Here is a 13,548-nt window from a genome sequence, read left to right as displayed (position 1 = left end):
GCAGGTATTCCCGGCCGAGTAAACCTTCCAGGCCCCCTTTGTGCCTCGAGTTAGGTTGGTGAGCAAAACATGTCCCTGCCCTCACTCAGCAACCAGTGTAGGGGAGCTGCCACGGTTACCAGCAAAAGCTGAAATACAGCGCCCTTTGCATTTCATCTGGAATTTTAGGAAGTTTTCGAGATGTTTTAGTTTAGAAAGTAAACATGACATACCAGGCTCTTCTCTGGTCTTGCATATCTGTCCAGTTCGCTCTCCGTTCATCTCTGCCCTGACATGCACTTTTTTTTTTTTTTTTTTTTTTGAGTTGGAATCTTGCTCTGTCGCCCAGGCTGGAGTGCAGTGGCGCGATCTTGGCTCACTGCAACCTCCGCCTCCCAGGTTCGGTGATTCTCCTGCCTGAGCTTCATCAGTAGCTGGGACTGCACGCACATATCACCAAGCCCGGCTGATTTTGTGTTTGTGTGTTTTTAGTAGAGACAGGGTTTCACCGTGTTAGCTGGGATGGTCTCGATCTCCTGACCTCGTGATCCTCCTGCCTCGTCCTCCCAAACAAAGTGCTGGGATTACAGGCATGAGCCACCTCGCCCGGCCGACATGCACTCTTAGTAGGCTCCCTGAGCCTTACCATTTCTCATTTGCGTGCTGCTGGTTAAGCTAGTACCTCTGAATGCCCTTTCTATCCCCTTCTCAGAGTTCACGTCACACATTCTGAAGCCAGCTGAGGGCCACCTCTAAAAGATTTATAGCACTTAGCACCCCATCCAGGTGCTTATTAAATAGTGTGCTTCTCTGTCACCGTTCTTTCATATTATTTTATAATTGTCTCTTTATGTGCCTCTCACCCCCACAGACCGAGCCTTAGGGCAAACAATGTCTTGTTCACTTTTGTCTTTCTAGCTTCAGAAAGCACAGTGCTTTGTGTGCAGTAAACACTCCAGTGGCTGTTGACCAATGAATGAATGAAGATTGTAGGCTCAAATATTCAAGTTATCAAAGTGCAAAGAATGAGAGGTTGTTTGCACTGGACTTCGAAAGTAAATAGCCTGGACCTGTACTGTCTTATGCAACAGCTATGAGCTAATGGTATGTGGCTAGTCCAAACTGAAATGCCCTTTAAGAGTAAAACACACACTGGATTTCAAAGACTTAGTACAAAGAAAGAATGCAAAATAGCTCATTAGTAATTTTTATGTTAATGACATGTTGAAATAACATTTTGAGCTATGGGGTTAAATAAAATATAGTGTTAGAATTAATTTCACCTGCTTTATTTACTTTTTAAATTACAGATTTAAATTACAGATTTGTCTTGTATTACATCTCTAGAAGATCCGATCAACAGGGGGACGGTGAAGTAAGAAGAGGAAAGCCGATGTGAAAACACCTCTCCCAGTTCTCTCTGAATCTGTTAGAGAGGGCTTTGCTTTAGAAGCTTAACCTTTCTGATTATTTTGGGGGTATTAGGTAATCTGGAAAGTGAAATTCAACCTAAACGTTAACTGAAGTGTTGAGTGTTGTGTAAGAGAAACAGTAGAAATTACTGATTAATCAGAATAGTTTTATACTTCAGAAGAGAAGGAGGAAGTCCCAAAAAGTAGATAAAACTGATCTTTAGGAAACAGCTCCCCCAAAAGGAAAGGAATAAAAAAGTACTAAGGCTGGGTGTGGTGGTTCATGCCTGTAATCTCAGCACTTTGAGACGCTAGTAGGGGCAGATTGCTTGAGCCCAGGAGTTTAAGACTGGCCTGGGCAATGTAGCAAGATCCTGTGTCCACAAAAAACAAACAAACAAACAAGAAGAAGAAGAATGAGAAAAAAAAAAAGCTGGGCATGGTGGCATGCACTTGTAGTCTCAGCTACTCAGGAGGTTGAGATGGGAGGGTCACTTGAGCCTGGGAGGTCAAGGCTGCAGTGAGCCGTGATCACACCACTGCATACTAGCCTCCGCAATAGGCTATCTCAACAACAACAAAAAAAAGTGAAAAAGTACTCAGAAAAGCAGTGTGCACGTTTCTCATTCTCTCTTCCTGCCTACCCTTTTCCTATTTCTGATTCCTCTTTTCTCTCTCCACAAACTCTAATCCTTTAGATTGTTTTATCCAGGTAAGGAAAGCAGTCACTTTGAGCTGAGCCAATTAATTAATTATTTAAAGTTAACATATAGTAAAACTGCTTCATCTTTGTATAGTTGATGAATTTAGCATGATGAGGATTCCTGTAACTACTACCATAATGAGGATACAGAATAGTTCCACCACCCCCAAAAATTGCCTCTGCTGCCTCTTTGCAGTCATACTCTCCCCTACCTCCTAGCCCTTGGCAAGCACTGCCCTGTTCTGTCACTATAGTTTTGTCTTCTTCTAGGTTATATGAATGGACAACATATGATGTATAACCTTGGACCCACTAATTTTTGCTGGAGTCAAAGCAGCTCCCTTTGTCAGGGAATCTACTCATATGTTACTTACACGGTTGATGAAACATGCAAACAGTCAGAATGCTTAGGAAGAGGATGTCTGGGCAACAACTTTTTAGGTTAACTAGAGATTAAGCAAAACCACTTTTATAGTTTGACCATGTAGCAATCTTTCTACAGTATGAGTCTCTATTTCTTTCTTAATAAATAGAATCTAAAGAACACAGTTTTTTTTTCCTTCAATTAAAGAGCACAATAAACACGAGAGTCCTAACAAATTGCATTTTCTTATATTTGTACAATGCAGGTACTGAGATCATTTGATCTTTACAACCAGTCTGAGGAGCGGCCATGCAGAGAATTATTAATGTGTTATTTTTAATAAATGGGGACATTTAGACTCAGTTTAAGTGACTTATCTGATCAATGTCTTATTCTGGTGAATGGAGAATTCTGATGCAGTTGGTCTGCAGGCCACACTTCACACAATAATCAAGGGAGCAGATTCAAATGATGGAAAGATCCAGAAGATGGGAGCCATTCATGTGGTTCCATTCCATAGATATGAAGTAGAAGTTTTAGAATAGGGTTTGTTGAAGTGTGGTTTGCAGACCAACTGCATCAGAATGCTTGCTAAAATGCAGAGTCCTAGACTCTACCATATCCCACTGAATCTAAATCTCCAGAGGTGGGGCCAGGAATCTACTTTTTAAGAAGGCGTCTAAGTTACTCTTATTCATGCTAAAACTTAGGAGATTTGACTGAGTATTAACCCTGGAACTTCTTTAAGAATATTACAAAAAAAAAAAAAACGCCGAGCACGGTGGCTCACGCCTGTAATCCCAGCACTTTGGGAGGCCGAGGTGGGTGGATCACCTGAGGTCAGAAGTTCAAGACCAGCCTGGCCATCATGGTGAAACCCCATCTTTAAAAAAAAAAATATTACCTTTGTTCTTAAAATAAAGCCCTAACAGGCCAGCTCAGTGGCTCTTGCCTGTAATCCTGGCACTTTGGGAGGCCCAGGCAGGTGGGTCACATGGTGAAACCCCATCTCTACTAAAAATACAAAAATTAGCTGGGCATGGTGGTACATGCCTATAATCCCAGCTACTCAGGAGGCTGAAACAGGAGAATTGCTTGAACCTGGGAGGCAGAGGTTGCAGTGAGCCGAGATCTCGCCATTGCACTCTAGCCTGGGTGACAGAGCGAGACTCCATTTCAAAAAAATAAATAAAATAAAGTAATAAAGCCCTAGCAGAGGATTCTTTTTACTTACAAAGTGTAGCTTTCATGTAAAAGCCAATTATTCACAAAATTATATTAAAGAAACTTCCAGATAATTAAGGTTTTATTGTCTTGTTGCCTTGAGTTTCTCAAGGAGTTTTAAAAGTCTCCCAGGCAAGAATTTAAGCTGATTCTAAGGGTGTTGGCTTCCTTATGCTAGTGGAGTGTCATTCATTTGTTCACTCACTTTCTCATATATGATGATTCTGACTGCATGTAACAGAAAACCCTGACTCAAACAGCTACAACAACAAAGGTGCTTGTTATCTCATACAACAAGAAGCCTGGGCTGGACACACTGGCTCAAATCTGAGCTCCCAGCACATTGGGAGGCCAAGGCGGGAGAATTACTTGAGCCCAGGAGTTCAAGACCAGCCTGGACAAAGTGGTGAACCCCTGTCTGTACAAAAAATAAAAATTAGCTGGGTGTGATGGCACACACGTGTATTTCTAGCTACTCAGGAGGCTGAGGTGGGAAGATTGCTTTAACCCAGGAGGTTGAGGCTGCAGTGAGCTATGGATAGCACCACTATTCTCCAGCCTGGGTGATAGAGAGACCCTGTCCAAAACAAAAAAGAAGTCTGAATGCAGATTGACCAAGAGTTGGTTAATTCATTGGCTCAGTGACAATTTGAAAGACCCAGTTTTTTTTTTTTTTTTTTTTTTTTGAGACGGAGTTTCGCTCTTGTTGCCCAGGCTGGAGTGCAATGGCGCGATCTCGGCTCACCACAACCTCCGCCTCCCGGGTTCAGGCAATTCTCCTGCCTCAGCCTCCTGAGTAGCTGGGACTACAGGCACGTGCCACCATGCCCAGCTAATTTTTTGTAGTTTTAGTAGAGACGGGGTTTCACCATGTTGACCAGGATGGTCTTGATCACTTGACCTCGTGATCCACCCGCCTCGGCCTCCCAAAGTGCTGGGATTACAGGCTTGAGCCACCGCGCCCGGCCAAGACCCAGTTCTTTTTATCTTTTGCCTACTCTGTCTTCTCAGGTGAACTCCCCTGATGATGGCAGAGCAGCCATGGTTCCAGGTGCTTTATCAGATATAGCAACATCTAGCAAAATAACAGGAACCAATTTTGGATGGAAATTAACCATTTCTGTAGCATATTCATTCAGTGATTTTAAATGTGCAGGAATTGTGCAAAATTCTGGGGACACAGCAGTCAATTGGACACAATTCTTGTCCTGACAGATCGTGTGTGGATCTAGGCAATCAACAGATAATTATAAACCAACCTAGTAAGTACTACGATAAGGGTACTATGGAAGCACATGAAGATATCCATCGATAGGTAGCTAGATATAGTTATATGCTGTTCAGAAGGACTTCTGAGATGAAGTGATGACTAAGCAGAGATGCTGCGGGGTAAGTGGAAGTTAGCCAGGTGAAGTATCAGGTCTACAGGAATAAGAGCATTCCAGAAAAGGGATGCCATGTGCAAAAAGCTCAGAAGTGGGTGAGTGGATGTGATATTTAGGAGTACTGAAAATTTATCCTGTGCAGTACAGAAAATAGAGAACTACGGGCAGATTTTTGAAGACAGAGTGCCACCACTATCACAATATTTAGGAAAATTGCTTTGACTGCAGGAAGGGAGACCAACTAGTGGTGAGCAGGAGTGAGGCCAGGTAGGATGCCGACAAAAATCAAGATGAGAAGTGATGAGGTTACAAAGCTAAGGTAGTATCAGTAAAAATGGAAAGTAGATGAAAAGTTGGAGACAGACTGAAGGAGAAGGTAGGAAAAAAGAAGAGTCAAAAAGAAGAGGAGTCAAAGATGATTTCTGGCCATTTTGCTTGGATGACAAAGATGTTTACCAGCATGGCGGAGAATGTAGGTTTCGAATCAGTTTTGGGGTTAGAATGGGAGGGAGGATGAGTTAGGGTCAACCGATCTGATGAAAAAAAAAGTGATATCTGGACATCTTCAGGCTGTGTGTAGCAAAGCCACAGAGGATGTCTCCTGTATCCTTTCCCTTTGGGTTGCTGATGTCTTCCTTCCAAGATGTCAGTGGATCAGTCTGACTAATTAGCCCTTACCAAAGCATGGCTGTCTTGGCAGCAATACTATTTTCTTGAAAGGAGATTAATAACATATATAACATTATATTTTATGTAAAAATTGTTGTATTGCTTCTGTAAACATGCCATATGCTTTTCTAAACAATTCAAACTATACAGGGAAGCACAGAAAAGAAACCAAAAATGGACTCATTCTAGCATACAGAGCTAACTGAAGTTCACATTTTCATGACATGCCTTTTAGACATAGCTTTAGGCCTATATGCACATATGTATAGTATTTAATAAAATAAGATCAACTCTACAGGAGCTTTACAATTTGTTTTTTAAAAACTTAACAGTATACTATAGATATATGGTTTCTTTGTATTCCAGTGTGTGTGTTCATCTGTATGTATATAGGTGTGTGCAAACCCATATGTGTGTAGCTCAATTTATTCCAAGAGTCTATTCTTGAAAGACATTTAAATGATTCTAAAGTTTTGTTATAATGAGCAAAAGTCTCAGTGACTTTTCCTTATTATCCACATTTTCAAACTGTCAACCTAAATAACAAAGAGAGGCTCTCTACAAGAAATATATTTGGGAATAAAACATTACAGTGGGAATAAGTGAGTCATAGTAAAGTAAACTGTGTGCATTTTCAGGGAGGTGAAGGAAGACAAAGATTTTTAAAGGAAAAAATTACATAATTGTTTTGAAGTAATTATCCTTGGCTGCAAAGATTAATAACAAGGGTTATGCCTCTTCGAGAGTACACAGGAAGTTGCTGGGTAGATGTCCTTGCAGAAGTATTTTTTTACGTAAGGTGGTGATGGCCTTCAGTCCAAGGTTGTGGTTTTTGTTGTCTTTTTTTGCTATCAGGCATACATGATAGCCCTCTTTTCACGGCCTTCCGCAGCTCTGCTTATCAGGGTTTTCTTGACATTAATGACTCCTTTTTGATGTTGACAACTCTTACAAAACTTATAACATTTTCTTAAAATAAATTTATATTTTAAAACCTAGGCCAGGCATGATGGCTCACACCTATAATCCCAGCACTTTGGGAAGCTGAGGTAGGAGGACAGCTTGAGCTCAGGAGTTTGAGAACAGACTGGGCAATATAGAGAGACTCCGTCTCTATAAAACAAATGAACAAAATAACCTATTACAAAATCACTCTCTAAAAATGCTCCCCAGAGGATATAAGAATACCAATGTCTCCACACCTTTATCATCATTATAAATCAACAGACAATTATAAATCAAATATAAAACAATGATCTCTTTGTGGTTAAATGGTAGAAATTTCAGATACTCAGCTGGTTGCTCCATCTGGCCTTTCAGTATCTTTCATAGCACACATCAAAGGAGTTTGCTTAAGATCAGCCCACCACAGAGGAAATTCATCCACCAGTCTCCTTTCCCAGACTGCCAAAATGTCCAGTTCTCAAGGCTTCGTAGACAAGAAAGACAAGTGAATGTCCCAGATGGACCAGTCATAGCGATCCAAAAGCAGTCGGCAGAAATCAGTGTCATTACTATTTCTATTTTTGGTGTTGTGGCAGCTCAGAGTGTTTTCACCCTTCATGATCATTCTCAAGAGCAGTTCTTAGGCCAGGCATGGGGACTCACACCTGTAATCTTAGAACTTTGGGAGGCCAAGGTGGACGGCTCACCTGAGGTCGGGAGTTTGAGACCAGCCTGACCAACATGGAGAAACCCCATCTCTACTAAAAATACAAAATTAGCCAGGCATGGTGGTGCACGCCTCTAAATCCCAGCTACTCGGGAGGCTGAGGCAGGAGAATCACTTGAACCCGGGAGGTGGAGGTTGTAGTGAGCCAAGATTGCGCTATTGTACTCCAGCCTGGGCAATAAGAGTGAAACTCCATCTCAAAAAAACAAAAAACAAAAAATAAAAAACAGTTCTTGGTCTTGCCATTCCTTTGTGACTACAACCTTCTTTGTGCTCAGGTCAGTGACAAACTTTCTGACCAATGTTCTTGAGTCAACATTCATTTAAGAAAGCAATCAATAAATCCTTGAGTATCCATTAAACATCTTCAGAGTAGTCATAAAGTTCCTATGCATTAGCTTATATTCCCTATTATTTATTGGTTTTAAGTTTTTCTGGGTGAAACTTTATGATATCAGGGGCTTATTTCATACCTTCCAGCTGTCATCGTGAAAGGAAAGGTACAGAAAATGGAAGTGTTTACAGTTGGGGTGGAGAATGGAGGTGAGCATGCTTAGGGGACTGTGGCTAAGCCAGGCACGCCACCAGATGCTGGAAATAAAACAGAAAATGAGATGTTCTATGCCCTGCCCTCACGGAGCAGGGCTTGTCAACCTCAACATTATTCACATTTTTGGTCAGATGATTCTTTGCTGTGGTAATGTCTTAGGTATTGCAGGTGGCTTAGTAGTAACTAGAAGCCAGTAGCACCTTCCACCAAGTGTGACAACCAGAAATGCCTCCAGACATTGCCACATGTTCCCTAGGAGGTAAACTCTTCCCTGGTTGAGAACGACCATTGTAAGAGGAAGACAGACAGAATGAGAAATCCCAAGTGTAATTCTTCTCAAGTTACACAGTAGAGAAATACAGACTGGTAAAGCAAGTTCTCTTCTGCTGTATATACTCATATCTCCTCTCAACCCATGCCCACTAGTGCTAGGCACATAATATCACATGTATGTGATATGCCCAGCATTTTTAGTGAAAGCTGTATTTGTCGTAAAGTTTTTTAGTGCTCACCTACTGCCTGTTTTTCTCATGTAGTGAACATTCTCTGCTTCCTGAATTGAGCATACTCATTAACCAGGGCTTCAGGAGATGATCTTTCAAGTGAGTAGCTCTGAAGTTGAAGTATCATTAATTTTATATAAATACTTGTCTGTGTGTGCAGTTTCAACTACAGACAATAAACTGAGCTGGGTCTTAGATGACAGAGACTCAGTCCTTGCCAAAAGGACAGTCATGGACCAATGGGGAAGATATGAAAATAGCTAGCTATAAAACAGGCAGTAGGTAAGCAGTAAAAAATTTTATGACAAATACAGCTTTCACTAAAAATGCTGGGCATATCACATGCATGTTCATAATGATATAAGGTAGGCAATAATCCTTTTCATAAGCTCAAGTGACTATTATGTGCCTAGCACTGGTGGGCACAGGTTGAGAGGGAATAGTATATACAGGAGGCCCTCTGTCCCATGGATCTTAATTTAGTAGGTAAGATGTGAATGCAGAAAAAGTGATGTCCATTACAGTAGTGGTAACGGCTCATATTTATTGAGCATGTATTATTTGCCAGGCACTGTGATGATTAATTTTAGGTGTCAACTTGACTAGGTTAGGGGATACTCAGATGGCTGATAAAGCAGTAGAGAACTGGCATTTGAATCAGTAGACTGAGCAAGGAAGAGCCTCAGTGTGGTTGGGCACCTCCCAATTGCTTGAGTCCCGGATAGAACAAAAAGGCAGAGGAAAGATAGCTTTGCTCTCTCTTCTGAAGCTGGGACACCTATCTTCTCCTACTCTAGGTCCTCAGAAATTCAGGATCTTCAGTTTTCAGATTGGGAAACTTGCTGTGGTCCTTGAGCCTTCGGTTTTGGCCTGAGAGTTACACTGTCAGCTTCCCTGGTTCTCAGGCTTTCAGACACGGAATGAGTGAAGTCACTGGCTTCCCTGGTTCTCTATCTTCTGGACAGCATACCATGGGACTTCTCAGCTTCCATAATTGCATGAGCCAATTCCCATAGTAAGTCTCCTTTTATGTATGTATGTATGTATGTATCTATCTATCTATCATCTATCATCTATCTGTCTATCTCTGTCTGTCTACCATCTGTCTGTCTATCTGTCCATCCATCCATCTATCTATCCTATTGGTTCTGTTTCTCTAGTGAACCCTAACTAATACAGGCACAGTTCTAAATGCTTTACATTTAAATATAGTACAATAATGTGATTAAATACAATAGTACAAAGTAGAATGTGCTAAATATTATACTTTGCAAGTGGTCCAATACTGAGTATGTACTTAAAAAGAGGAGAAATCTTCTGACTCAATAGTAATAGATATTGAGCACCTCTTGTTCACCAGGTTTCACACACTTGTCATTTCAATATAACCCTCAACACATCTCTACCATGTGGACATGCCTGTGGGAATTCATTCAGGGTGGTGGCACAATATTAGGGGAAAAATATTAGAGAAAGCTATAGAATATAGTCTCAAACCCTCTTGGAAGGCCTAAATATTTTTCTATAGTGCTTGGCTGAAGGCAGCCTAAATCCCCTTCACATTTAGTTAATAAGTAAAGCAAATAGCTAGGGTATGCAGGGGAGTTTACCTAACTTGTTTACTCATATGGTCTTAAAACTAACCTTTGAACTGGAGGGTCCTCTCAGGGGGGAGGCTGACCAGAGAGATGATGCACTAATGGTGTTTGCTTTGGGCATCGGAACCTGTGCTTTAATCTTTAACCTCTAGTGGTGCTGACTGAAGCCTTTGTCAATTAAACTTTACTAAATAAATGCAAGTCTCTCTGGCTGGTGGGGGGCCAGCGGCTGCTATCTCTTTACAGCACTCTCCAGGGTGCCTGTAAAGCCATGGACCCTCAGCAGGACTGGCAAAGCATAACGTCTGTGTGTCAGTGTACTTTATTCATCTGTTGCTCAGTTGGGGTCTTCAGGACAGACCCCTGCAGGTGGTGACCCCGACACATGCCCTCCCTATATCAGTGTTCGGAGAAGTTAGGGAGCTGGTCCAAGGAGAGTAAGTGGTGGAACCAGGTGCTGGACACTGGACTTCTTAGGAGAGATGTCACAAATCAGACACTGATGGCCAGAATGGGTTTCAGCTTTATTCAACTTAAATATAGGATACAAGCCTGTAGTCCAACAGAACAAAGAAGAGTAAAAGTATTTTAACAAAAATAGCAGCCTCCTGCTCCTCTCTCCTGTATACCAGCCTGCTTTTTTTCTCTTACAGCTGGTTCCATTTGGCAGGACAGCTCCTTGAGGGCAAGGACTGTCCCCTAATCTCTGTGTGCCCAGTGCCCAACACAGGCCAGTGTTCTGAAGTCAACTGCTCCTTAGCTTTATCCTTTTTTTTGGTTTTTGAGACAGGATCTTGCACTATTGCCCAGCTGATGTGCGTGGCGTGATCATAGCTCACTTGCAGCCTCAAACTCCTGGGCTCCAGTGATCCTCTCACCTTAATAGGTATGCAGCACCGCACTCAGCTAATTTATTTATTTTTTGTACAGATGGGGTCGGGCTATGTTGCCCCAGTCTGCTCTCAAACTCCTGGCCTTAAGCAACCTTCCAAAGTGGCGTTCCACTTGGAGCAATCTTCCACTTGGCCTCCCAGAGTGCTGGGAGTATACGTGTGAGCCACTGTCCTTGGCCCCAGCTTGACTCTCGAGTCAGAATCATTTCAGTTTCTCCTCTCAAAGTCATAATATTCCTTAAGAAAAAAAAAAAAACTAGTGAGTAAGCATAATATAAAAAATCTTTCCACTTAGTGGTCAGACTAACAGTAGCTTACTGTTGAAAACACCAACGATACCAGGTGAAAGCCGTACTCATTTCATTCAGACGGTCCCAGCGGGAGTCCCAGCTCTTCTCTCCATTATCCTTGAGCAAGTTATTCAGCCACTCCAGATAAGTTCTGGCATGTGTTAATTCTCCATGAATATGTGTCATTACCGTTTCCTAACAGAAAGGAGCAAATGTCTTTGATCATTTACTAAGCCGATGCCCACATTTATTGGCAGGGATAAGCTATCCAAAAGTCACAGACTGTTGACTTAAATGGATGTATGGAATGAAAGTACTGATTTAATAAACTTTGTGGCGTGACATTCTTGGGGCATGGGTGAAGAGGAAGCTGACGCAGGAGCAGAGATGCTAATGGGGGTGACAGCAACCTGCAGGGGCAGCAGGATGGCTGTGCATACAACAGAAAAGCAGCCTGGGCGTCTAACGAGGGACACGCAGTCCTCTTTTTTAAGTAGGCTCCTGGAGGGCATGACCATGAGTTTGACAGCTCTTTATAGCAGTAGGTGCAGATAATGATCACTTGAATTACCAATAAAAGTGTCAATCAAAAAAACATGTTCAGAGAGTCATCCAGCCAGGCCAAAAAAAAAAAAAAAACAAAAAAACGCGTAGAACCTGTTTGACTTTAAGAGAGCTTTTTTTAAGATAAACCGCTCAGACCAAAGTCTTACACACTAAGAAGCAGTGCTTTCTAGATTTTAGGAGTTCATGGCCCCAAAAAGAACTTTAAAAACTAAAGCCCCACCATAGGGTGCCAACTTGTTATCATGGTACGTAAAGACACTAAGAAACAATCAACAAAAGAATCACCAGCCACTCTTGTCACATTTTCAAAAAAGGAAATTTTAATGTCAGAAACAGTAGGAAGAGCCTAATCTTAGAATAAATGATAGTCCTTCAAATGGAATACATGTAGCATTATGAAAGGCTTGCTGCATTTCATAATTTTTCTGACTGTGGCAATTTCTGGAAGCATTGTCACAAACCAACCAAATGGACCCTGTCTTTAAAAACTATTATTCTCTATTGCTGTGGTTTTCAAAGAATGGGCTATGGGCCAGCAGCGTCAGCATAACATGGGAACCTCTCGGAGACACAAATTATCAGGCCCCATCCCAGGCTGAAGCAAACATTCTGGAAGTGGGCCCAGCAACCTGTGTTTTGACAAGTTTTCTAGATAGTTCTGATGTGCCCAAGTTTAAGAATTACTGTTGTGAAAGGAAAATATCTTGGGCTCCCAAAATCACTAAGCTAAAAGGAAAACTCAAGCCAGAAACTGCTCAGGACAAACCTGCCTCCCATTTTCTTCAAAGTTATCTCTCTGCTCACTGAGATAAATGCATATCTGATTGTCTCCGTTGGAAAGGCTAATCAGAAACTCAAAAGAATGCTACCCTTTGTCTCTCACCTATCTGTGAGCTGGAAATCCCCTCCCCGCCTGAGTCTTGCTGTCTTTGCTTCAAGTTGTCCTGCCTTTCCTGAACCAACCAATGTACTTCTTACATATATTGGCTGATGCCTCATGTCTCCCTGAAATGTGTAAAACCAAGCTGTGCCCTGACCGCCTTGGGCTCATGTCATCAGGACTTCCTGAGGCTGTATAATGGGTGTGTGTCCTCAACCTTGACAAAATAAACTTTCTTGTCTTGTCTTTTTTTTTTTTTTTTTTTTTTTGTGTGTGTGACGAAGTCTTGCTCTGTCGCCCAGGCTGGAGTGCAATGCAACCTCTACCTGCTGGGTTCAAGCGATTCTCCTGCCTCAGCCTCCCAAGTAGCTGGGATTACAGGCATGCACTACCACCCAGGTAATTTTTGCATTTTTATTAGAGATGGGGTTTCATCATGTTGGCCAGGCTGGTCTCTAATTCCTGACCTCATGATCTACCTGCCTCAACCTCCCAAAATGCTGGGATTACAGGCATGAGCCACCACACCCACCCAACAAAATAAACTTTCTAAATTAACTGAGACCTGACCGTATGCAGTGGCTCATGCCTGTTATTTCAGCACTTTGGGAGGATGAGGCAGGTGGATCGTCTGAAGTCAGGGGGTTGAGACCAATCTAGTGAACATGGAGAAACCCCATGTCTACTAAAAATACAAAAATTAGCCAAGCATGGTGGTGTGTGCCCGTAATCAGAGCTCCTTGTCACGGTTGAGGGGAGGGCACTGAGGCAGGAGAATTACTGGAACCTGAAAAGCAGAGGCTGCAGTGGGCAGAGGTTGCAGTGAGTCAAGTTCATGCCACTGCACTCCAGCCTGGGC

The sequence above is a fragment of the Sapajus apella genome, unplaced genomic scaffold (assembly GCF_009761245.1).
Source record: "Sapajus apella isolate SASKATOON/1434 unplaced genomic scaffold, GSC_monkey_1.0 scaffold36, whole genome shotgun sequence".
Lineage (NCBI taxonomy): Eukaryota > Metazoa > Chordata > Mammalia > Primates > Cebidae > Sapajus > Sapajus apella.
Note: the sequence above shows the minus strand (reverse complement) of the source record.